Source organism: Lissotriton helveticus, chromosome 5_1 (assembly GCF_964261635.1).
Source record: "Lissotriton helveticus chromosome 5_1, aLisHel1.1, whole genome shotgun sequence".
Classification (NCBI taxonomy): Eukaryota; Metazoa; Chordata; class Amphibia; order Caudata; family Salamandridae; genus Lissotriton; species Lissotriton helveticus.
This window is the reverse complement of record NC_136065.1, coordinates 921,940,353-921,967,891: the sequence shown is the minus strand read 5'-3', so window position 1 is coordinate 921,967,891 and position 27,539 is coordinate 921,940,353. Positions and strand designations below refer to the sequence as shown.

General features: G+C 46.4%; 1 protein-coding gene across 1 annotated transcript in view; it reads right to left on the bottom strand.

Moving 5' to 3' along the window:
* NOC3L (NOC3 like DNA replication regulator) overlaps positions 1–27,539 on the bottom strand; it is a 493,023-nt gene that overhangs the window by 385,433 nt on the left and 80,051 nt on the right. The window lies entirely within an intron of this gene.

Below are 27,539 nucleotides of genomic sequence, written 5' to 3'. Positions count from 1 at the left end.
CTCAGGATCCCTCTGGATCTGCCAAAGGAAAGTGGAAATGCAAGTCTAAAGCATCTAAAATTCCCTCAAACATTCAATCGTTCGTGCTTACTATTAATCCGGACATCATACATCTGAGGTCATCAGAATGGACTCTGACCAGGAAGGTGGCTGATTATGTGCAAACACGTTTGTGTACATCTTTGAGAAGTAATTGTGTAACTACCTGAGAGGGGAATTCCCCTGCCTGCGCTGATTGGTAAGGTGGCAGAACCATCGAGGTTGATCCAAATATGGTCACTCTTATGAGAGAGTTTGCAAGAGACCCTAAGAAAGGCATCTACAGGTCCTGGAAGGCATGCCAGGATAAACTCTTGGACATGTCTGTTCCTTTAACCAAGACTTTGAATATGGCCTATCAGGTTAGGGATCCTATCGACCCAGATGCCCTAATAGAATGGGCGCAAGGACCGTATGTCAGTTGGGAAAAGCCAACTGCGCCATCTCCTCCGATCACTGCAAACAAATGCTTCTAAAGATTGAGCTAAAGCTGACAGGACTAGCAATGGCAGAGGCAGGTCCTGTGACCGAAAGTCCCTTGCTCAGGGAACCTTTTGTTATGGGATCTCTTTACAGCTGTATATAAATCTCAACGGTCAATGAAAAAAGTATTTCAACCTGCCTTTTTATGTAGGGCCTGGCACCATTAGGTATGCTCTCTAGCTCAGTCCCTCTATTCAGGTACCCAAAAAGGATTTCAACCCAGACATTGAGGCTCCGGGGCAGATGATGCCAGAGGAGGAACTTTCTTGTTGCCCTGCCGTAGTGGCAGGAGCAGAGATGGATATATTGTAAGCTACAGAGGACAAGCTAGTGGTTCAGATACCACTTTTACAGATACAAATCATTCCATTATCTCAAGTAATACTGGGGGAAAGGAACAAACAAATGTATTTGCAATTGGAAACTACTGTCTGAAGACACATGGGAGTTAGACACCGTGCAAAGCTTACAGTACCCCACTGCGAAGGTCATGGACTCGCACACTTACTTTTTCCACAAGCAGAGCAGCGTTTTTAAAGATACATACATTCAAGCTCTATAGCTCTGTCTATTCATCACCCAACTGAGTTTTGCAATACCATTTTCTTAGTACAAAAAAGGGTGGAGGTTTCCGTTTGGTCATTAACTATTTAATAGTCTACAGACTCTTTATGATGGAAGGGATCTATCTGTTATGAGACCTTTTTAGGTTTCGACTGCAAAAAGCTGCGCAAGCAGCTTTTGCGCAGGAGAAATCTAATGAGAACTGTAGTGTGGGTTTGGGTCGGCCCTCGTCATTCATTGGCTGGCTCCATAAATGGAGCCTAGCCATTGGACGAGGGGCCTGTCCGTCAATGCCGGACCAGATTCGGGGGCGTTCCCAAGATTCTTTGGCTTTTGCCGACGTCACGCGACGTCAGCCGGGAACGCCCCCGAATCTGGTCCGGCATTGCCGGCACCTGATTTTCGAGTATTTTGTCCGCTGGCAGGTGCCCACCCTGCCAGGGACCTTGCCGCTGTTGTGGTACCCCGAGCGAGTGCCCACCTCGCTTAATATTTAGATTTAAGGCCGGTGCCCACCCGGCATTGCTCCGTGTATTCACCGCCGCGGCCCCGAGTGAGAGGAGGAAGCAGCGCCCGCCTTCAGGCCCGGGCCGCGCTGGGATTGGCCCAGCCGGTCGAGCCCCCTTCCGCGTCATCGCAGGAGGAGGAGGAGAGAGCCGGAAGGAGGAAGCAGCCTGCATCGACCGTCCCGAGGCTCCCGAGCACAGGAGGAGCCCCGGGGAAAGAGAACGTCCCTCTGCGGCCCCGGAGAGTCCCGAGGAGCGGGAGCTCTCCTCCAGCAGCCGCCGGACCCGGTGAGTGCCTGCAAGGGGAGAGGGGCGTCGGGACACATTGTCGGTGTCCGCCCCTCCCCCCGTAGTGCGATCTATGACTACAGCGTATGTTTTCCCCGGCCTGTTTTATCCCCCCCCCCCCCGCAAAGTAATGTCCCCTCGCTTTGTCAAGTGTGCTCACATGTTGCCTTTTTTGCTTTGGTTGGAAGATCCCTTGAGCCGCGTGAGCTGCAGGTAGTGACGGTATATTGGTTTGGAAAGCCTCACTGAAGAGTGACAGCATAAAAAATGATGTCAAGGATTTTGCTTGATGGATATGTTGCATGGCTGGTAAAATACAATTTAACGCGTTGCAGTGAATTAATTATATTTACAACATACTCGCATTGAAATGAGGAGACTGGTGTGACTTGGTTTTGTGTAGCATGGCTAGGCGGCGATGAACACACAACTTAACTTTCATTAAAGTCAGGGGTCCTACTTTCTAGTGGCATATTGGGCTGCCAATTTGCGAGTCATTCTCCCCACGAAAATCCAGCAGCTAGAAGTGGTTTAAGTTCGGTTTTGTACCCTATACCGATGTCCTTTTTACTCTCTTTTTGAGAAGACATGTCCGAGAAAATTGCAAACCATAAACATGTATTCCTTTTTGGTAATATAGTACCTGTTTTGGGTCTCATTTACATTAACTTTATTAACTTGTCTGCCCAAGCTAGAATGGATTTTACATACTATTATCATATATTGTAGTACAACAAAAAAACGGTTTTGGATGAAACTTCACCTGCACACCGCTTGTCCCTAGTATTTTTTTCGAAAAAATGCTCACTCATTTGGGTCAACCGAAAAACCCCAAATCTCAATGAAATTCCACAATTTTGAGGAGCACAATATAATTCTTTAACAGAGTCCATAATGAATCAAAAAGAATTCGTAATGCTTGTATTCCACTTTTGTTCAAGCAAAAGACAGCAAGTACCTCACTTAAGCTTACATAAATGACAGCAGGAGAACTTGTACTATTTCCATAACACACAAGTTGCCAGACTGGAATTTTCGATACCTTCACTGCTGTTCAAGTCAAACTTCATGCGTGTTTGTGTGGCTGTTGATCCGGTATTCCTACTTTTTTGGCCTAAAATATTAACACTGATTTGAACATTATATTATTGTGTCTGTTGTTGAGTCATGAGCTCCTGTCACCCACCTGATTCCCCGAGGCCATTAACTGTTCGCCCTGCAAGTTAAATAAGGAAAATGTGTACGTGGCCCAATGTGCCGAGCCATCATTTGACGGACACCAGCGGTAAAAAATGTCAACATCTCTGTTAAACACACAAGATGATGGACGGAATGTTGCACAATGGCAAAACATCCACCCCTAGTCACAGATCTGGGGGTGAATCATCACTGTTGGCAGCACAGTGGACCCTGCCTGCCCTGTGGCCCCCCGCTGGGGTCGCACAGTGTAATTTTAGGTTTGGGGCCTGATTGCTTATCTGGACTTGTCCGATGTGACACTGATTATGTTTACCCTTGAAGAGGTACTTGCCTACCTGTCTGGATGTGTTTTGGAGGAAATGTCTTTGGAGGACGGTCCGCCAGGCCATATGTGTAACTGCTGTCGTGATTGAGAATCTCGAAGATTGACACTCAAAACGTCTCCTACATACGCAACCCAGAGTTAAGGTATTTGAGACTTGCTCTAAATAGAAGGAACTTTTCCCAGAAATATGCAACCAAATGTACTCTTCTATCTAATTGCAAACAAAACCCCTTCATGTGTTCGCTGCTGGTGTTTCAATTAGGCAAGGTAGATCTTAGCCAGATTAATACAAAAGGTTCAGTGTCATTCATGTGTATGGGGAATGCTCCAATAAGCAAAATGCAGCTAGTTGTTTACCTTGCATCGTTCTTTCAGTGTTTACCAGAGCTCCATTGGAAAATACGAAAAATGCTCATTTCATCAAGCCCAGGCACACAGTACACGTTCAGATAAAGAGGCCTTGTAGCTCACCGATACTGCCTGTACTGAGACCACTGACCCGCCCCTCTGTCCTCAGGGCGGATGTCCTACAGTGATAAATTCCCTCTTCATCACCTGTGTCAGCAGATGACAGTTTGAGCAAGTATTTGAAACAGGTGTGCACACGAACCTGTGGATTGGACCTATCGTGTATGGTTCATAGTTTAAGAAAACGGTGTAACGTCTCAACGATATTTTGGTATCCGAAATGAATATATGTTGCCAGCAATACGCGGTATACAACGTCCATTCCAACATCTTCACCCACCTGCGTAGGAGTCCATTTCATTGGCGAGTAAATTGCCATTAGCTGGGAACCAAACTGCTGCCCTAAACCGCGGTGCGCTAAGTAGCCATTGCTGCGTGACATGTGAACTTAAAGGTCATCTCAGGCGGGCAACTAGAGACAAATTTCGGGGGGGCTGAAAAAGTGTTGGGGGGGGGGGGGGGCTAATTCTTCCAGCCGTAACCACTGTGGCTGTAAGAAGGGGTGAAAACATAACAAAAGCCTCATTTACATTTAAATGGTCTTTTACAGACCTGTGAAGTACTCGGGTGCGGCTGCAATTAGACGTCGCAAGCCGGGAAGCTGTGCCAGCCCCTGCTGACCCACACGACGGGGGGAGGGGCGGTGGGCTGAAGCCCGGTGAGCCCAATGGGTGTTGCGCGCCTGGGTCATCTTGTAGAAACACATGGGACTCTATTTTCAGAAAATAATTTGTAGGTAGGTCTATGTAGTGAAATGCAAGTCTTTTTCCCATATGGCGAACGTGCCGCTGGCTGCACTTCTAGAGCCTTCGACGGGGAATGTGGCCGCGGCGATTATATGATTATACCACGATTTCAATTACCACGCATGGCTTTACCACGCAAATTTTACATCGCAAGTGGCTTTACCACGCTGGTATTTACAACGTAGGATTTTACTACGCCTAGAAACGTCTTACCTGCACGTCTTTCTCTACGAGCCCTTACTTCCATCCTCCATTGAAACAAGCGTCAAAACACGTATACCAAAATAAAAAAAGGACTGCTTTTTTGACGTACACGGCACGTCTTTGGGGGAGGCTCTTTCCTTTTTCTTTTAAATTTATGTTCGTTTTTTTTTTTTAAGTAACCTGCTTGTTATTTTTGGGGGGGGGAGACCCCCCCCAGCCCCCCTCCGAGCCCCCCCCCCCTCTGCCCCCCCCCCAAGCCCACGCAGAACGACTTGAAGGAATACCACGTCTCCCCCCCAGCCCGTGGTAAAGACGTCGTGGAAGGCACCCTGCGTGGAAGGCACCCTGCGTGGTAAGTGTCACGTGGTAAACGTTAGTAGTGGTAATGCCTTCGTGGTAAATGATGTTTCCCATCTACCACTGCCCGCGACTGGTTGCCCTAGCAACCCTGGCAGGGCCTCTGCTTTCACGCGCAACGTAACTGTCGTTAGATGACGTGCGTCCAGTAAAACGCGTTTTAATCAAATCTAATCAGCGGTGTATTACTGGAAGTTCTTCACTGCAACCCGCACGCTTCTACCCCAGGAGGTTTGAAGCAGAAATGCGAGGTTACTCGGTTAAATTGTATTCGTGAGGATGCGACTCCCCTGTGAATAAGGTGGTTGAACAACAAAAGGAACTTTGCACCAAATGTGCTCTGGGGCGTACCTATTAGTGGGGCAGCCAGTGCAGTTGGCACCAGGGCCCAAAGGTGGGATAATAGAACCCAATGTGCCCTGAACCGGTCGCACTTGTTGTAGAACCCGCCCTTTCGGAGTTTTTCAAATAAATTCTGCCTGTGGCTTGTCTGTTTCCTTTTCAGAGAGGGTGAGGCGCAGGGGCAGTAAAGGGTCAGCGAGAAATGGAGAATAGAGAGGAAATGGATGGAAGAAAATTAGAAGGTGAAAAATAGAAAACGGAGAGGAACATGTAAAAGAATGGGGAAAAGAGAAAAAGACGAGCGAAAGGGGCAAGGAATGAGGAAGAGAAAGGGGGCAAAAATAAAGCTTTCGGAGATACGAGAGGAAGGAGGTGAGGATGAGTGAGCAACAGAGGAGTCCGAGGCAGGAAGGTTGTAGGGTTGTGAGTGTGGAATGGTGGAAGGAGAGGGATGGAGATTGAGAAGGAAATGCACACCTGCAAGCAGGGGCAGAAATATCATTAATGCAGCAGGCATCGCCGCACCAGTGTCCAGCTTTGAGAAGGAAATGCACACCTGCAAGCAGGGGCAGAGATATCATTAATGCAGCAGGCATCGTCGCACCAGTGTCCAGCTTTGAGAAGGAAATGCACACCTGCAAGCAGGGGCAGAGATATCATTAATGCAGCCGGCATCGTCGCACCAGTGTCCAGCTTTGTGAGGGTATCGCTGCACCCCCCCTAGATTAGCATTTTTTTGCACTTCCTTTGTTTGCATTATGGCCTTGACTCCCAGGCTACACCACTGAATGTGTTGTCGCTGGCAGCGGGACGTCGCTGGTGACTGCTGTTGTGAACAAGCATTTACAATGCAACGGTTTCGCCTTTGGAAAAGTTTGAGCTATTGGCATTGTAAATGACAACATTTGTATTTGTGTTGGTTTTGAAAACAGATAAATAAATGGCATTGTCCTTTACATTGCCAATCGCTCTAACTTTTCCAAAGGCGAAACCGTTGCATTGTAAATGCTTGTTTCAGGCAGTGATTGGATAGTCTGATTAGATTTGAAGGATACATCTCTGACTTTTTCAATATTTGCCCTTCATCAATGGTTTCTCCAGTTCCCATCTAGAGACGAACGGTACAAGTTCAAGGCCGTTCATTCTGGCTTTCAACAGCCCTTTTTGCTTCATAAAACTAATGAAGACAGTTGAAGAGATACTACAAACAAAAGGAGTGCAACTGATAGTGTATCTCAACGACATCATCACCCTAGCTCAAGATCACACAGTGATGCAACATCTGTCCTGGGTGATCCGCTTGATTCAGCACCTGTGTTTAGTCATAAACTCAGAGAAGTCTGTACTGACACTAGTGCAATCCATAGTTTCTGGGTATTAGTGTGAATTCTCTGAAAACACAATTATGTCTTCCCAGTCCCAAAATTAAAGCAATCAAGAAAGTGCTGTTGTCTGCATTGGGAAGGGAGACAGTGTTTCTGCCTTTATTGGCCAGTATAGTGGGGCTCTTGGCCTCTTTGATGCAGGCCATATTTCCTGGGCCACTACATTACAGAGCGTTGCAGCGGTTTGGAATCCAGAATCTTCGCAACGGTCTTAGTTATGCAGATCAAGTTCAGTTATCGCTTGAGGCCAAGACGGAGTTGATACAGTGGCTTGAGCACATGGGGGCGTGGAACTGGAGGGCACTCTTTGGATGCCAGCCTGATGTCACAATAAGGGCCATAGCAAGCAGCTGGAGCAGGGGTGACTAATGTGGCACACTCTCCTGGTGTGGGGGGGGGAGAATCAGATGGTTGATGGAGGATTGAAGATGCATATCAATTGCCTGGAACTGCTGGTGTGCTCTTTTGCAATAAAGACACTGTCTCCACACAGAGCGAGTTGTTGAATTTTGTTGAGGATGGACAACATTTTTTTTTTTTTTTTTAATTTAGCTTTATTCGATAGTTAAAATCATAAAAGCAGGATCAATACAATAAAAATGTCACATTTCATCGGTTTAAAAGACATACAACAATCATAATAATAAAAGTACATTCAATAGTTATTAAAAGTGGGCATACTAAAAATGGTTAAAAAACAGTAAAAACAAGCACAGTGTCTTTAATCACTCCACCTGAATACTCGGGGATAGCTTCCTGGTCTTGATACGCATAGCAGCTACCAGGAAGCTAGCAACCCCGAAAATTACTTTTGTGGTTCCTAATAGTTGTAAATACAACAAGGCTGGGCGTACTTGTAGGAAGCCTGCTTCTCTCAGGATAGGAATTAAGAACCGCCTTCTACCCTCCTTGAAGTGCTCACAGAACATGATAAAATGCATCAGAGTCTGCTCTGAAAAATTGTCACAACTGCAAGGGCTTGATGAATCAGGTACCCCCCACACTGGGAAGCCCCCAGGGAGTATTGGATAATGTTGAACCTGAATCTAATGAGGAGGTGGCGGTGAAATGGTTTGCTTACAATTTTGAGGTAGGGTTCTAGAGAAGGAGTGGTTAAGAGCAGAAAGTTTGCTCTAACTTTGGGCTTAGTTAGTTTCACCTCCTCCCTGGCCTGGTACGGCCTTAGCAAGAAGTTTTCCTTGATCCATTTTATGTCCCCTTTAACTATGTTGGTCGGGTGTTTGTAGAGATCTGGCATGCCCATTTTATTCACCGTATTCTTAATATATGCTAGCCAGGGAATTTTTGACACTTTGTCTAGCGCCAAACAATCCTTAAGGATGCAATGCTTCAAGGGGATCTCGTTGTTTAGCCAGGTTTTTGCCCAATAGACTAGGGGGGCCAGTTGTAACTCATCAGTGACATAGCCTATGCCTAACTCAGTGTGCAAGGAAAAAACTGGTGTTGATTGCAGAACTCCAAGCAGTGTTCTGAGGAAAGTATTTTCTGCGATTTGTATTTTACCTTGTGGCGAAAAACCCCACAAGGGAGCACCATATTTGGCTATGGACAGACATTTTGTTTTATACACTTTCAAAACGGCATCCATTGGGCGAGAGCCCAATCTCCTTGCAAAGCTCAATAAAGCTGAGGTTGATCTCTTGACTGCTAGACTTTTGGCATTTAGTTGGGCTGTCCAAGACCCCCCCTCTTCAAAGATAACACCCAAGTAGGTAAAAACTGGTACCCTAGTCACCCCCTCGCCAGTGCAGGTAAACGTCTTCACCTTTTGTGTTTTCCGGCGCTTCCCTGCCACCATAATATGGGATTTTTTGTTATTGGTCACCAGATCAAGTGAGCCCATAAACTCTCCAAAAGCATCAAGGAGTTTCTGTAACCCGATCCCTGTTCGGGCTAGGAGCACCGCGTCATCCGCGTAAAGTAATGTGGGCACCAGGGAATCCCCTACGCGAGGCATATCGGGTGTTGATTGCTCCAGCTCTCTACCTAGTGAATTAATATAGAGAGTGAATAGGAGGGGGGCCAATATACAGCCCTGTCTAACACCTCTTTTAGAGCGAAATGGCCGAGTACAGTTGCCCTCCCGATCGGTTCTGATAGAGGCTGTCAGATCTGAATGGAGTGCCGCTAGAAAGTTTACCAGTGATGGATCAATGCCCAGGCTAACAAGCATGGGCCATAACTTGGTTCGATTGACCAAGTCGAATGCCGAGGAGAGGTCCATAAACGCCATATATAGGTTACCCTCCTTCTCAATGCAAATGTACAGGCAGATCTTTTAACATGTCCCAAGCCTCGTTTTTTATAGACTTTTTTCGGTTACTGATGGTCAATCTATACAGCTTTCTGCACTGGGTCACCTTCTCCCGATTTCTCGGCTGCTGTTTAAGGGCCTCCATGAGCCCCTTGTGTGCCTTTGAGCATTCCCTATCAAACCACCTAGGGAGGTCAGTTTCAGGTCGCTTATTCTTTAGGGTTAGGTCATGGCATACCTGTGTACAAATATTAGAAAAAGATTTAATAATTTCGGTGTCAACTGCCGTACTGTCTGAACATGTTAAAAGATCTGCCTGTACATTTGCATTGAGATGCTGAAAAAATGTGTCCGGGACCACTTTGGACCAGTTTAATCTTCTCCCCCGATCCTTTGGAACAATGGAATCACTACAGCCGCACAGACGCTCAACCTGGGTTGCAGTGTTACTCCCAGAGTTCAGGGTCAGGGTCAGAGGATTGTGGTCACTAAATGCTGTCACCTTGCCTTCAGGGGCGGATACCGCCTCTACAAGACCCGCTGAAATAAAAATATAATCAATGACAGTATTTGCGTCTCTGCCTATGAACGTCGGTGCCCTATTTTCCCCCTCGGGCCCCGCTAGTTCAAACAGGTTTATGTCGGCAAGTAGTTCTTCCAACTCCATTCCCTGCACTGTATGTTCGAAGTGGGGACTGGTTGCACCCGGGGGTGCCATTTGTTGTTTAGAAAAACAATCCCATCCACAGGGGTGTGTGTTAAAATCTCCCATAAGCAGGATTTTGAATGTAGCTGTTTGATGTGATTTATAGTGACATAGAAAAGAGGATAAGGAACTCAGGTGTGTGTTACCCGGAACCTTATCAGGCGCATTATAAAAATTTACAATTAGAATTATTGGGAGGTTTGGCCTAACCCATTCCACACATAAAAAGCTATCCGCTGGTGAGTCTATTTTCTTCATAGAACCTGCCAATTTTAAAGCAATGATTGTATACAGGCCACCTTTGGGTCTCCCTCCCCTCCCAGCAGTTGCTTTGACTGAGAAACTACGATACCCATTTAAATAAAAATTACCATTTGTATCCCACGTCTCCTGAAAACACATGATGTCATAATGTGTTACAAAATGTACCCATCTATCATCCCCGGCTTTCCTCCTTAGCCCCGCTATATTCCAGCTGAGTACCGATGATTTATGGCATAGATTGGCTACAGGGGGGTTCTCGTATACGGACAGGACATTGGGTAGTTGTCAATCCACTAGATCCAAGTTAGAAGGATCTGCGAGGGGTGAGAACCTATTACTTAGCACAACAGGGTCCGCCTGGGTATCAACTAGGTTATCGGAGACAATGCGTGCCGGTGTAGCAATCCTTACCCCCGCCCATAGGCGAGCCTGGTGTGCTTGGTAGGAATAGTGTCTCACTTCCCTCGTCCCTGCCCTCCCCAAGAGACCTGATGGTGGTGGGATGTGCCGGGATCTTAATTTAGGCTGTGGATGGGATGGAGGTGGATAAAAGTAACCCAGTGGCATGGTTCTAATACCTGCACCATCAAGGGCGGATCCGTCCCAGAGTAGTGTGTTGGCCATGTTGGGATTGTTAAAATTGACTATCACACAGTCACCGGGAATACTTTTCTCCCTTTGCCCCACCCAGTCCACCCTTCTTGCAGCTATAATGTTTTTCCCACATCTGCACTCCCACTGCTAAATTGTGTGCACCATCTTCTCGTTCTGTTTAATAGATCCTGTTCTGATTCCCTCTGATTACCATTTAGGCGTGGGATCCCTGTTAGAATGACAACAAGGGGTGCTGCATCTGGGGGGAGATCCACTATGTAATTCCGTCCTGCGTGTAACCCATTATTTCTTTGCTCCTTTACTGATGGGTTAACTACCCTGTGCTCAGGCATGCCCCCCGTAACTATGGTCTTCTGTGCCTCCCCTTGAGGTGTTTTAGTGCCTTTGGGCGGATTTGTGCATGTTATGGGACCTGGTCTATATGCCTGCCCTGGTGAGGCCATAATCACCTCATGGCTACCATTCAAATCAGATTTTTCCAGGGCCCACTTCCCCTGAGTATGCAGCTCCAGGTCTTTGAGGCAGGTGTCAATACGTTCACATTTATGCAAAATATTTTCAACGCATAATTTCAAGGTATCCACTATGTCTTTAGCAATGTTTACCAATAGTGGTTCCAGCCGGGATTCAAACAGTTCTTCAACGACGTCTGCCAAATTAGCGTGGAATCCCTGTGGGGCTGTTAAGTCTACTTTGGGTGTGGGCTCGTGACGGGGTGTTATATCACTGGCTTTTGTGCTATTTGACGTGGGGGAGTGCTGTGGCTCCTGTACTACAGCATTACCCTGTGGAAAAGTAAATTTTGCCATGTTCTGTGTCCCTACGTGTTCCCCATCTTATGTTATATGTGCATGATCAATATGCATATGTATTCCCTTATGATCGATTAAAGACGCAATTCCAGTTGTGTCCATCTCTAGTATGCCAGTTTCCAGTTCTCGTGAAGACTACGAGTATTAGGCCTATGTAAAGTTATGTTGCCACGTTTCACAGTGTGCACGTTAATTCAGTAAAAGTCCCCGTTTCTAGGCCTCAAAAGGGCCCGGACACCAGATTCAGCTCCTGTCTCCTGAACCCTCGCTGAGGAGCGATACAGCCCCCACCTGTATTCCTGACCCTTCACTTACTTCCTGCCTCACAGTGCCCGGCACGGCCTGGCTCTGCCTGACAGTCTGCCAAGAGTATGTTATGATGCTAGTTATCAGTCCAGCTCTCCTTCTCTGCATTCCTAAGCTACTGAATCGCATCAATAGTTTCAGTCATCGTCTAGCCTTTACGTCTCCATGCCAGAGAAATACTGTATTAATGGTCATTTAATATTCCTTTACACGCACTACATGTAAAATAATGCATGCACCAGTCTTAGTGTCTGTTAGCCTTTGCCCTAATAACTTTTGGATTCTATCAACATGTTCTCTAAACATCAGATACTAGATAATGTTTAGGCACATGTCGCCCTGACTCTCCAGACTTTCGTCTCCTCCTCTAGCGCAGAAGTCATAGCCCCCAGCTTCTCCTAGTAATACGTCACTGCCAGCCTGCGCGCACCACTAGGTCAGAGGTCCCGGCTCCTTAGGTAGCCCCCTCCATGTTTCCGCCCCATTTATGACATATTCTGTTACGTTTGCATCACATGTCTATGTATACGCCCTGTTACACCTACTTTTAGCCTTATCTTTCGCGACTGCTACACGACACACCTTCTGCTCCACCCACTGCTCCGCCTACTGTATTCACTGTAATGCAATTGTTTTAGTATATATATGTTGTACATTGTTATTAAAGTTACGCCTGCTCATTCCAGATCCTGCCCCCGGCAGCGCTGCCATCCTGTTCCCGTGCAGGTTGTCCTGTTCCTGTCCTTTATGCTGTATTAAACCTGCAAACTCCTACTACCTCGAATCTTGACTCTTATTTATTGAGCTATCTGTTATTATTATATCCATTCAAAAATAGAGGTATTATTTATTTATTTACCACATAATGGCGCCCGAATAGGGACTTGCCCTTTCCCCACGCGCCGGTGAAGCCACGTATGCCCCCTGACCCTCTGCAGCCGTGACGGAACTCTTCTGCGCACCGGCAGATATTTCTGCTTCAAGTATCCCTCAGGCCCACGGAGGAGACGGAGGTTGCGGTCCAGCATCCAGACGAGGCGGTGGAGGAACGCGGCGAGTCCCGACCAGAGCCCAAGCCGAGAGTCCAAGGTCCGAGGTATCCGGAGGCCCACCCGTAACTGAAGTCCGAAGTTCGTCAGTCCGTCGTCGTAGCAGTCCAGTCCAGTCCGAGGCCTTCCGTTCTTGCTGCCCGGTGAGTACCGTTGCTGGGGTAGTATCTAGACAGGGTCAATCTAATTGTCTCTGGTCCGTGGGTTTGGGGTACACAGACTCAACACGAAGTGTCCACTTAGGTGGTTGCGGGTCCTGACGTGTCTCTTTATGAGACCGGTAAGTTTCGTACTGTTTCAGCAGTGCATCTAGTACTTCTAGTCAGTTCTGTTTCTCGAGGGAAATTCATGTGTTCTGTTCTCAGTATTTCAGGTAGTATCTTGTCCGAACTGTTATTTTAAATGTCATTCATGTATTTCAGTGTCGTGGTATGAATGTGTTGTAATTATTGTGTTCATTGTGTATTGTATTGTGTCTAGATTCCAGCCCAGTCATGCCATTGTTTTCCAAATTACGTCAGCTAAAAACTAGAAAAGGTCTGTTAGAAGAAGCAGTTCCTGTCCCGCCTAGGGACAGTCCAGGTCATTTTATGTATCAAAAGCATGGCATAAGTGCCATAATATATCTAGATTTATGGGTCGAGTACACCAAGGAATTAGAAGAAAAGTATAAATGGCCTGTATCAGGCACATGGGATGCCGAGTGCATCATGCGAGTAGAAGAAGTATTATGGAAAAAGAAAGCCAGACAGTCACAGAAAGATGCCATCGAGTTATGGCGCAAAGAATCTCATAAAAGAACCGAAAAAGAAATCAGAAAGTCAGAATTAAGTAGAGAATCCGCAGAAAGAGCCCAAGAAAAGGAGTTAATCGAAATAGGTGAACGAGTCAAGACTGAACAGTCAGACAGGCAGAGGAATGCCCTTATTAAGGGTATGTACCCTCTTCTTGCCGAGGGCTTGCCAAAAGCAACCCCGGAGGCACCCAGTAATTTTCCGCCGCCATTAGTTCCGACCAAGTTACGTCACAAACCGACCGCAGCTGATATTTTTCTCTCGTCCTATTTGGACGACACAGTCCCAGAATATGCGAATCCTGTTCGGCCAGCTCCTGTAAATAATGCAATTCCTGCTCCTCCAGTCACCGGGCCACCTGTTACAGCACCTGTTACGGTACCCCCGGTTCAGCCTACATTACCAGCGCCCGCTACATCAGTCACTATGTCAGCACGGAGAGTATCAGTCGACGATTCCAGTTTAGGGGCCGCGGGAGGAGGTCCTCCTCATACCCCGCCGCCAAATAGACGTCTAGGAGCAGTCGAGTTACACGAACGTGCGTTACAGCGTACGCCCAAGTATAAGTCCATTGCAGAAATCAGGCGAGCTCTTACTGAATGCTGTTATGATCCAGTTCCAGGCGAGGATAGTATGGTTATATTTTCCGTACGTATAAGGCAGGTGTCCGAGTATTTGGTCACCTTACCAAATATGAACGAAGATCTAGACAGAATGTATCGTTTTATTCGTACAGGAGACGATCCAGAAAGTGTTGGCGAAGCCATATCTCAAAGAAAAGCCGAGATTCAGCTCATGATATTAAAGTTTCTGATTAATTGTTTAATAAGAGAACAAGATTCCCCGACTAAAGACCCGGCCGAAATGAAAGTTCTGACAAGGTGGAGTGATAATATAGCCGAGGGTAAGCACAGAACCATCAGTAGTATAGAGAGTATGTACAAGAAAATTCGTAAAGAGATAAGGTTACACGAACAACGCAAAGAAGCACTAGTTAGCGAGAAAGAAAATGACTCTTCTACTGAAGAGGTAGACGACGAGAATCCCACCAGAATAGCGTATGTAGGTAGAACTAGACTTTCCGACCGACATTCACGTCTAGATTACAAGAAAACTGTTCCTCATCCAGCACCAAAGCAAGGTTCTCTGGAACAAGTATTTCAAGCTACCGATCACATTCTGAAATCACGAATCGGTTATAGTGAACTTAGTACTATGCATGAACAAGAACTAGCCCGATCAGCAGTCCGATGGATTACTGATTCTACCACTTTTCCAGACGAAATAGTGGCGCAAATGTTTCTGAAACTGCCCCCAGCCGAGCAGCGACTGGTGGGTATGTATATGATCCAGCACCTCATTACTCTGTATGAGGGTCAGCATTCTGATCCAGGTCCATTACATGATATCTTGAACGAGCTACTCCAGTATAGATGGAAAGGTCTAGGTACTGATTTAATTAGTGTTATTCTAGAACAGCGCCACAAATACCGAATGTTTCTGAACCCGCATTTTATTCACGTCCCACCTCCAGAAAGTAAACCCTTTTACATAGACAGACAGAATCCGTTATGAGAAGTACACCCAGTTAGAGGAACGGGTGGCGAATTAGAACGAGTGTTTGTTTACACCCCGATTACAAAGATGGAACTCTTAGAGATGAAGAAATTAATTCCCTGTCATGATAAAGATCCAGCAGGGTTCCATAGAGAATTGAAAGACATGCTCCGTATGGGAGAATACACGTATCCAGATATAATTAAAATGTTAAAGGTCCTGTTGCCCGCAGGGGTATATGAAAAACTCAAGGAAAAAGAATGGGAGGTGGGAGAGAAAAAGATAGATTGGGCAGCTTTAGAAGCTGAAGAAAATTCACGTGTACCAGGTACCGGTTTAGGAGATAAATGTAAGGAATTACCTGAGCTGTTAATTCAAGTTTTGCCAAGATTACTAGCCACGAAAAAGGAAGACTGGGATGCAATCTCAGCCTGTAAACAGAAACCAGACGAAGATACTAGTGATTTTTATTCGAGATTTGAGAAATGCTTTAGTATTAACAGTGGCCTCAAGACAAGTAGTGAGTCGTACCCTCATCTTTTTGTTACTAAACTAGTCGAGAATTCAAGTCCACAAGTTAAAAACCGAGTTTTGAAAGTCGAAAGTACCTGGCAAGCTAATACCCCGTCCCAAATGCTTCAGATGCTCCAGTATCACCAGAATAGAATCAGAGAAGAACAAGATCATGAAAGGAAACGTATGAAAGACACGAAAATGAAAGTATTAGTTGCACAATCTGTTCCTCAAGACAGTCAGAAGAGGGGTACGAATCAAGCCAGTCATCCTGCAGTTCCTGTTAAAGGGACCTGCAATTATTGTAAACAGCCAGGTCATTTTATAAACGAGTGTGCAGTTCTGAAACACAACATAGCTACCGGTAAGACTAAAGAAAGACCGCGTCCGCCTAGACAAGAACAAGTTTCACAGACTTCTCAGTTACCACAGAATGCACCACAGACAGTTATAGTACCGCAGCCTATTGCTGCAACACAGCATGTTACACAGCAGATGTATCAGTATGCACAGTCCGAGTACCCAGAGTACCAGCAGTACTCATGAAACAGCCTAGAGAGGGAGGTAGGCTTGCCTCTCATCGAGATACCTGTAGATCAAGAGGGTCCCTATGTTCACAGTCAAGTATTAGGGAAAGACAGAAAGTTTTTGATTGATACAGGGGCAAGTAGGACGACCATTAGTCACGACGAGGTTCCAGGGGCTCCACTCTCAGGCTCAAGAAATGTTTCCCTTGGATTTTCAGGAAAGCCTATTGTAAACGAGATATCTAAGCCAGTTACTCTAGAAGTAGGTCCATTGTCCCGTACTACTGATCTGTTACTTACAAAGTCATGTCCAGAAAATCTGTTAGGCATTAAGACACTGAAAGAATTAGGTGCAGTTATTTGCTGCTCCCCAGAAGGAATACGACTGTTCTTACGTGACTTCAAGGGTCACTATGTATTACGTGATTTTGATCCAAGATTGTTAAATGTCCCCCAGCATCTATGGGCACAAGGTCCAACTGATGTTGGTTATATGCAAATCACACCCCATCGTGTGACTCTCAAGCCAGGTGTAGTGTTACCACGAATCAGACAGTACAGATTGCCACCTGAGGCTGTAGCAGCCTTATCCAAAATTATTGACGAGCTCATTGCTCAAGGAGTGGTTGTAGAAACTGACTCCAATGTATGTAATTCTCCTATCATTCCAGTCATGAAACGTACTGATCCAAATGCACCTCCAGTATATCGATTAGTGATCGACCTTCGAGAACTTAATAAATGTATCATTCCCCAGTACCCAGTTGTCCCAGATATTTCTTCCCTATTGACAGCCATTGATTCTGAAGCCACATTTTTCACAGTCATAGACCTCAAAAATGCATTTTCAGTGTCCCCATTCATCCAGACAGCCAGTTTCTTTTCGGATTCTGTTTAAATGGAAGGAGCTACCAATTCACACGAGCTCCTCAAGGTTTCACAGAAAGTCCTAGTATTTACAGTCAAGCACTTAAGAGACAACTAGACAATATTCACATGCCAACTGACACTGCCCTACTCCAGTATGTTGATGATCTACTGATCACAGCCCGTTCTGAACGTGACTGCGAGCGAGCGTCACTTACAGTTCTGTACTTCCTAGCCGAGATGGGGCACAAGGTGTCCCCTTCGAAGCTTCAATTCTGTGTCCAGCAAGTGATCTATTTAGGCCACTTACTGTCCAAGAGGGGTAGGCAGTTGACACCTGACCGTATCCAGTTAATAGCGAGTCTTCTTCAGCCCAAGACCCAGAAGGAGGTACGTGCCTTTATCGGCCTCACTTCCTATTGCCGACAATGGATTCCCCAGTATGCATTTCTAGCCAAGCCACTGATACAGTTAACGACACAGGAGGCAGCCGTATCGACTGTCCTCCCTTGGACATCTGAACATACACTTGCTTTTAATGAATTAAAGAAAGCCGTATGCCAAGCTCCTGTTCTAGCTACACCGAACTACAGTAAGCCTTTTACACTTTTCGTCACTGAACGTGAAGGTACAGCATTATCTGTTCTTACACAAGATCAAGCAGGACAATACAAGCCTTGTGCTTATTTTTCGAGCACATTAGATCCAGTAGCCCAGGCTCTGCCTGCGTGCCTCAAGTCAGTTGCAGCCACAGCACTAGCTATCAGACAAAGTGATTCCATAGTGTTAGGACATTCCCTGACAGTACAAGTTCCACACTCCGTGGAAGTTCTTTTAAATCGAACACAGACTCAGCATTTGACAATTGCACGTTTAACAGGTTATGAATTGACACTGTTCCAGCCACACATAGAAATCAGACGCTGCAACGTTCTGAATCCTGCAACACTGTTACCGTCAGTTACTGCAAATCCTGCCACACATGACTGTGTGGAAGTAGTTAACACCATGACTAAACCAAGACAAGACTTGACAGATATTCCATTACCAGATCCCGACCTGACACTTTATGTGGATGGTTCATGTATGAGAACAAGTACAGGAGATCTAGTAGCCGCGTATGCAGTGACTACTGACACTGAAGTTATAGAGACACACCGTATTGACACTCTGTCCGCTCAAGCAGCAGAGCTAGTTGCTCTGACCCAAGCCTGCATACGTGCCAAGAACCTGAGAGTTAACATTTACACCGATTCACGTTACGCATTTGGAGTCGTACACGACTTTGGAGTGCTCTGGCAGGAGAGAGGTTTCATGACTTCTCATGGGACCAAGATTCAGCATGGTCTCCTTATCCAAGCTCTGTTAGAAGCAATACATTTACCAACAGCTATCGCTATCATGAAGTGCAAAGCACATACGAAAGTCACTGACGTTATTTCCCAAGGTAACGATCTAGCAGATCGAACAGCCAAGCTTACAGCTCAGACTCCAGACATTCCAGTTAACAAGTCACTGACACATACATCCACTCCAGCTCAGACTACATGTATGACAGTTAAGGACCCTACTCAAGATGTCATAGATATCCAGTCACATGCTACTCCCGATGAAATCAAGAAATGGTCCGAACAAGGAGGGGTCCAGACAGATCAAGGATGGTTGACGAAGGGAAAAGCCACATGGTTTCTCCCCGACTCAATGGTTCAAGTCATTATTAATACCGCACATAGTCCTGCACATTTAGGAGAAAAAGCCATGTTAGACAGTATCCAGAACATTTGGTTCAACAAGCACTTACGAGCTGCAGCCAAGCAGAAAGTCCGTACCTGTATGATATGTTGTCAGTTTAATCCAGGTAAAAGTGTCCCGGTGGAACAAGGGGGATTCCAGCCTCCTGACCACCCTTTTGAAGTCCTCCAAATGGATTATATTCAGATGGAGCGATGTCGAGGTTTCAAGTATGTCCTTGTAGTTGTATGCGCTTTGTCCAGGTGGACAGAGGCATATCCAGTCCCAGATTACACAGCCGCGACCACTGCCAAGCAGCTGGTTCGTGAATTCTTCCCCCGTTACGGACTCCCTAGGGTCGTGTATTCAGACAACGGCCAGCCATTCTCATCTGAGCTCATGAAGCACGTTTCCCTTCTGTTAGGGTACCAGTGGAAGTTTCATTGTGTACGCCATCCTGAAGCAGCAGGTCTCGTAGAGAGACATAATCAGACCCTGAAAATCCGCATCGCTAAAGTATGTAAAGAGAAAGGTGTGGACTGGCTAGTAGCTCTGCCAGTCGCCCTATTCTATATGCGCATGGTCGCACATTCCAGATCAGGTCTGTCCCCGTATGAGGTCGTATTCGGCCGCCCCCCTAACATGTGGGGTACACCTAGACCCCGAAGTATTACAGATGTTTCCAGTAATATGCTGATAGATTACCTAGCTTCCTTGATGTCTGCCCTACACTCTTGTCGTTCACAGGTTGCCGCCGCATTTCCCGACAATACTGAAGTCAAGCCACACGAGGTCCTTCCTGGCTCCCTGGTCCTCGTCAGGAATTTTGATCGTTCAAGTCCGCTGGAACCTAGATGGAAGGAGCCGAAGTTAGTCCTTCTTACCACCTGTACTGCCGTCAAGCTGGAAGGGAGAAAAGGCTGGGTGCATCTGTCGCACGTAAAGAGATTTCACGGACTCAGACCTAAAGTTCTTCCTAAAAACATTTCCGAGGATTCCCAGGATTTTAAGGACTGCCAAAACACTGTTCTCAAGGACTGTCCCGCAAATGACTCTGATCTGAAACCCTCCCTGTTAGAGAAAACTCCGCAGCAGGAGTAGAAACAGAAGCTCCGGTCTAGTAAAATAAGTCAGCCAGTTTGATTGTCTAAGTCCTCCCCTAGGTGAAACGGTTAGACAGGTTTCTGACATGTACAAGATAGACCCCCATAGTGAGAGAGTTAGTCAAAACTCTATCAGATGTATCATTATTTTATGTTTTCTTCTATTTTTGAGTTTGATGGTTACCTGTACAAGCTATGCGCTGCATCTATATTTTCCAATTTCTCATGTAAATAAGTCTCCTAATGCTACAGTAGAGCACACATTTAGTGATCTGCCTCCTCACGAACTATCCTATCGTCTTGCTATGCGCAATAACACCTTCATCAGGATGTTACACTATTCACACCAGACCAGCAATGCCACTAATTGTTGGGTGTGTGGTCGACTCCCCCCTTTTCAGACACGAAGGGAGTTCTGCCACTCTTTCCTTATCCATTTTCACATAATGGTTCATGTGGAGCATGGTCCACATTAACGTCATCCTCAACTGATATGTCCCTTCTAAACAGTACATGTTTCCCAGACAAGCAAGGTCTTTCCCATAGAACCGGGTTAGATCTAGAAAATGAAGTTTATAATTTAGGTAATTATTCTTCGAATTTTATGGTCCTAAATGTTCAGTCTGAGACTACTCCAGACTTACCTGCAATTTCAGTACTACCAGTCAAAGGCGAATTATGTGTCCGAAAGAATGGTTCTACACATGTAGGACATAGTGATTGTACTACTATTGTCGAGTATAGTGACAGTGGGAAATCTATTTTCAAAGCCTCACGTCATTCATATTTTGTTTGTGGTCAGACCGCATATGTTCGTCTGCCCCTCGATTGGGATGGAACCTGTTACATTGCCTTCCTACTGCCACCAGTTTTCCTGGCCCCATCCGATTATCACAGAAACACACATCTAGTACACATTAGACATAGAAGAGAGATCGAGTCCCCGATTGTCGATCAAACTGAAACCACTCTAGAACAGTATCAAGATTTTAATAAAGGATTCTTCTTCTTTATAGGCCCTATCCAGAATAGTAAGCTAATCCGTAGGTTAACCAGAACCCTTGAAGCAGTAGTGAATGAGACTACTTCTGCTCTAGGTAACTTAACCGAAGAGCAATCTGCTATGAGATTTGTAGTTTTGCAAAATCGTCTCGTCCTTGACGTCATACTGGCCGATAGGGGCGGGGCATGTAGAGTCATCGGATCTAGTTGCTGCATTTTCATTCCTAATAACGCGCCGTCTGTTTATTCAGCTATAACCAGACTTCATAAAATTGCCCATCAGTTACACCAGAATCCAGGCACCTGGACATGGTCCGGTTGGCTCTGGAGTATAATTTCTGCCTGGGGATGGAAAGTATTGTCATTCCTAGGTATAGCAGTAATGATCATTTTCAGTTGCTGCCTCTGTTTACAATGTGGCCCTGCGATTTGCGGCATTTGTGCTACATCCTGTATTCCTAGTCTAAGTCCTAGTCCTAAACCCCGCTCTAGATCCCGTTCCAAGACAATTCGAGACGAACAAATGATACTGTATGAAATGATAGATGGTATCATGAATATTGATGTTTCCTGATGGAAACGTAGTGACAAGGAGGGAATGTGGAAAAGTAAATTTTGCCATGTTCTGTGTCCCTACGTGTTCCCCATCTTATGTTATATGTGCATGATCAATATGCATATGTATTCCCTTATGATCGATTAAAGACGCAATTCCAGTTGTGTCCATCTCTAGTATGCCAGTTTCCAGTTCTCGTGAAGACTACGAGTATTAGGCCTATGTAAAGTTATGTTGCCACGTTTCACAGTGTGCACGTTAATTCAGTAAAAGTCCCCGTTTCTAGGCCTCAAAAGGGCCCGGACACCAGATTCAGCTCCTGTCTCCTGAACCCTCGCTGAGGAGCGATACAGCCCCCACCTGTATTCCTGACCCTTCACTTACTTCCTGCCTCACAGTGCCCGGCACGGCCTGGCTCTGCCTGACAGTCTGCCAAGAGTATGTTATGATTCTAGTTATCAGTCCAGCTCTCCTTCTCTGCATTCCTAAGCTACTGAATCGCATCAATAGTTTCAGTCATCGTCTAGCCTTTACGTCTCCATGCCAGAGAAATACTGTATTAATGGTCATTTAATATTCCTTTACACGCACTACATGTAAAATAATGCATGCACCAGTCTTAGTGTCTGTTAGCCTTTGCCCTAATAACTTTTGGATTCTATCAACATGTTCTCTAAACATCAGATACTAGATAATGTTTAGGCACATGTCGCCCTGACTCTCCAGACTTTCGTCTCCTCCTCTAGCGCAGAAGTCATAGCCCCCAGCTTCTCCTAGTAATACGTCACTGCCAGCCTGCGCGCACCACTAGGTCAGAGGTCCCGGCTCCTTAGGTAGCCCCCTCCATGTTTCCGCCCCATTTATGACATATTCTGTTACGTTTGCATCACATGTCTATGTATACGCCCTGTTACACCTACTTTTAGCCTTATCTTTCGCGACTGCTACACGACACACCTTCTGCTCCACCCACTGCTCCGCCTACTGTATTCACTGTAATGCAATTGTTTTAGTATATATATGTTGTACATTGTTATTAAAGTTACGCCTGCTCATTCCAGATCCTGCCCCCGGCAGCGCTGCCATCCTGTTCCCGTGCAGGTTGTCCTGTTCCTGTCCTTTATGCTGTATTAAACCTGCAAACTCCTACTACCTCGAATCTTGACTCTTATTTATTGAGCTATCTGTTATTATTATATCCATTCAAAAATAGAGGTATTATTTATTTATTTACCACAACCCTTAGCTTGGGGTGGTGACTGGTTAGCCATACGAGTGGATGGGGGGCCGCCAGGATTATATTAGGTTCGAGTGGGATGGAACGAGCCGAGTCTGTCTGATGCTGAGGGTGAAAATGGGGATCAGCCGGGAGAGCTGTAGCAGACACACCAGTCTGTACAAGTCCCAGTTCTTTCTCCGCATTTGCAATTTCGTTGGTCAAAGCCCCCACCGCAGAGGTAAGAAAAGAGATGTTTGACTCTGAATTACGTGGAACTTTGGCTTTCTTACCTTCTCCCCCCTTTGTAACGAGTTTGCGTTTCCCCATTGTCCTGGACAGGGTAACAGGCCCTGCCCTGCCTCTTCCTGCCCCGGACGGCCACAGACGGCCACAGACGGCCACAGACGGCCACAGACGGCCACAGACGGCCACAGACGGCCACAGACGGCCACAGACGGCCACAGACGGCCACAGACGGCCACAGACGGCCACAGACGGCCACAGACGGCCACAGACGGCCACAGACGGCCACAGACGGCCACAGACGGCCACAGACGGCCACAGACGGCCCGCCCTCTGCCCGGGCTCAGCCCGGCGCCGCCCGCATGCGTCCCGCGACGTGGAGGGAGCGACCTGCTGATGTAGCGCCTCCGGGCGCGCAACGTGGGGAAACCGGAAGTTGTAGCTTGGCTCCCTGGGAGCTGTAGTCTCCAGCCGCTGGCCGCGAGATGGAGCGAGGCGAGACTAGAGCGTCTGGGCCCCAGGAGTCTAAGTGTGGCAGGTAAGGTTTCCGCTGACCGCTTGACTGCTGGTGATTGCCCCCCGCTCCACCGAGGGAGCGACCTGCTGATGAAGCGCCTCCGGGCACGCAACGTGGGGAAACCGGAAGTTGTAGCTTGGCTCCCTGGGAGCTGTAGTCTCCAGCCGCTGGCCGCGAGATGGAGCGAGGCGGCGCGGCGAGACTACAGCGTCTGGGCCCCAGGAGTCTAAGTGTGGCAGGTAAGGTTTCCGGTGACCGCTTGACTGCTGGTGATTGCCCCCCGCTCCACCGAGGGAGCGACCTGCTGATGTAGCGCCTCCGGATGGACAACATATTTGCTGTCCGTTATTTCAACAAGTTGAACACCATAAATGTGCGATGTTGAGATAGCTAAGGATTTGTGACACTTCGGACTTCAACATTACATTTTAGTGATAGAAGAGAATGTTCCAGACCATCTGAACAGTGGAGGATTATCATTCCAGAAAACTTTCGGACTAAGACGACTGGAAGCTAGCTGCTCAGGCTTTCCAGGAGCTCAATCAATGATGTGGCCATTGTGAGGTGGATCATGCAGTGAGGCTGAACAGGCAAGTGAAGAAATTTGTCATTTGGAGGATAGATCTGAAATCTCTGGCGACTGATGCATCCATTCAACATTAGGGAGGGAGAATGACTTCACTCCATTTGTGATTACTTTAAGAGTAGTGACGCAGGGGAGGAGATAAGAAGTGAATCTGATTCTAGTCACTCTGCAGCAGAGGATTCAGGTATGGCTCCCGGTCCTTCTAAGGATGGCCTGTGAATCATCCATCCTTATCTCAGTCTACCTGACGCTCCTTCTGGACCCAGTGGGATTCCCGCACACACTGATCGAGTTGTCTTGTTTTACTCATGGCTTGGAGACGGTCTGTAGTCACTAGCAAGTACTAGGACTTTCAGAACAGCATTCTTTCTTCAACCTGCAGGCCTGGTCTACAAGTATGCATAGACAATATTGTCTAGGTTACATGGTTCAATTGGTGTGGCGAACAGAGTTTGAATCCCACGGCAGCACCTGTAGCCATGGTGGTAACTTTTCTGTGTACACTGGAAATGAGCCGACTCGCTTTTAGAACGAATAATACTTTTCAATCTGCAATCTCGGCTGGACACACTCAGGTGACTAGTCATCCTCTAGGGGAATATCCCAGGGTCACTAAGTTACTAAAAGTGAATAAATTCTCCAAACCTCCTCAACCAGGTTTATCTTGAATGTTGGATTTGAATGTTGTTTTGATATTCTTGAGTCACTGGCCTGATAGCTCAGTTCTATCTTGCAAGTAATTGTTGGTAAATTGACTATGCTATTGTGAATGAGCTAGTGCAAGAGAGTTTATGATTTTCAGGCACTGGAACTTGCAATTAAGAGTATTTTCTCCTGATGGAGTGTTATTCCATATTTCCATATGTACCAAAACAAAAAAGTGCTCATTATCCAGCTTTTCCCAATATTAATAAATTGTAAGTGCTGCAGTGTTTCAAAGAATATGAGGAAGGTACTAGCATTTCCAGGAAGGATTCTACAGCACAGTTGTTGATTGCACTGAAGAAACCATTTCGACTAGTGTCATCCACCAAGTTAGCAAGGTGTTTAATCCCACAGGGAAAGCCAGGACGGGTTCCCCAGAGATATACAGCGCCAGGACGCCGGCTGGCAACAGTGCGCTTTACAAGTATACACATTACATTACATTACATTTTAGAAGGTTAGTGTCGGAGGCAGAGGTCGTTGTTTCTGTGTTTGGAGCACATTCTGTACGATGCAGCAGATTGGTCATCTGAATCTACTTTTCATGAATTCTATCACAAACCCATTGTTGATGTGGTGTCAGTTGCAATTGGACAGATTCAAAACAAGCATAATCTGAGCCTCCAGTCCCGACCTAGAATAAAAAAAATTTAAAGCTTTTACGTCAAGAATTTATTTTCAATTCTATTAAGGTCACGGAGGTGAGGATTAACCCATCTGTTAGTATGCAAAGCATTTGTTATGGAGGTAATTGATGAAAGCATTAAAAAACACTGGCACCCACCCTGCTGCATAATGTTTTGTGAATATTGTGCTATTACCACATAATTGTTTCCGACTGTTTTGAATCTATCTTATGGAGACAGTGTTTGCACAATATTTTCTTTCCTAGGAGAATCAGTATTGAGCGAGTCCATCTTTAATGGATTTGGAGGCAATCTACACAAAGAAGAGTGGAATTTGTGTTGCATTTGCGGCGTTTAGAGTAGGTCAAAGATGGCCGCTTTGAGACGTAGACTCTGTTGATTATAGTTCGACTGTTTAGGACTGATCATGGAGACAGAACGAGGCAGTCAAGATGGTGCTTTTTTAGGTCGAGGACCGAGAAGGCTGCGCTTGCGCAGTCTCCGGGAGGAGAATTAATGCTTCTTAGTAGGGCTGTAGAACCCGCCTCCCTGACCAGTCTCTCCTCCATTGGCTGGCTTCCTAAACGGAGGCCAGCCATTGGAGGAGAGAGCCGTCACTCCGAATTAGCCCCGTCTTTTTCGGATTTGGGGGCGTCATTTTTGCTGTTCTTTAGACAGTGATGTCATCCGTCACTCAGAACAGCAAAACCACGCCCCCGAATCCGAAATTCTTCTGGCTTTGCGGCCGCCATTTTTTTTTTCTCGTCTGGGGAGGATCGTCTTGTTTGGCATTACCGCTAACAGTATCACGTTTGCGCATTACATTTTGTTTTAATTTTGGATCGTGATGGCTGGCCCTTGCATCCCAGCCGCCGCCTGCCAGAAGACTGCAGTGTGCTCTGTCTGCTGTTTTTTTTATTTAATTCACCGGGAGCCTACCCCGGATTGCCGCCGCGAGTCGATCTCCGGCCGCAGGCTTTGGAGAAAAGCTTGTGAAAAAAACGTATTAAAGTGAGCACTGCTGACAGGCATATTATCCCCCTGAGGTGCCTTCCTGGATTTTGAATATGTGACTTGCTGGCTACACACACAAAACTGTGACAGGCACGTTAACCCACTGAGCGGATGTGCCTGTTGCACAAGGATCTCTAAACAGGCACGTCAACCCACTGAACTGTCTTAGTGGAACTGGACCCGGATGCTTACACACAGATCTCTGTTGCTGGCACATAAATCCACTGAGCTGTCTTGCTGGCATTCGAAAAACACCAAAAGCACCGGGCGTCTCTGCGCCAGGCACATTAACCCGCCGGGCTTTCTTGTCAGCTATAATCACTAGCAGCTGTGCGGTGCCCAGCATCTGGCCCGGCCTCGATGGTGGGAATGTTCACGTAGCCGAGTTTATCGGTGAGAACTTCCCATGACAGCACCTCTGCCTGCAAGATGTTTCACCGTCTCCCGCACGGCGCCCTGCTCCCACACTCCCCCCACCACACACACATAGCCCAGCGCCTCATCTAACAGCCGAAAGCCATTAATACTGGGACTATTGTTAACAATTAGTTGGCTGTACTGTCACTCTCATTTGCTTATTTATTATTCAAGCTTCTGTAGCCTTTACCTCCTCTTCTTCTGTCTGTCCCTCCCCTGCAGCATGACCAAAGTACTTGTGTCCTTCCACTGCTGACTTTTTTCAAGGTACTTTTTTCTCCCTGTTTACGCGCTCCATAACCGTGCATGCATTTTCCATCTGTCTCTCACATTTGCCTGTATGTGTGTGTGGGTGGCTTTATGTGTGTGGCTCTGTGTGGGTGTAAATGCAATAGGTCCTGCATTTGAGAGCGATTACGCTATTGGCATTGTAAATGACAATGCCATTTATTTAACGATTAAGCTATTGGCAATGTAAATGACAATGCCATTTATTTATGATTAAAAAAAAAAGTCATGAGCAATGCCAATAGCTCTCCCTTTAATAATGCTGAGACCATTGCATTGTAAATGCCTGTTTATTTTATTTATTGAACAATCCAGCAGAGGCAGTCAAGATGGTGCTTAT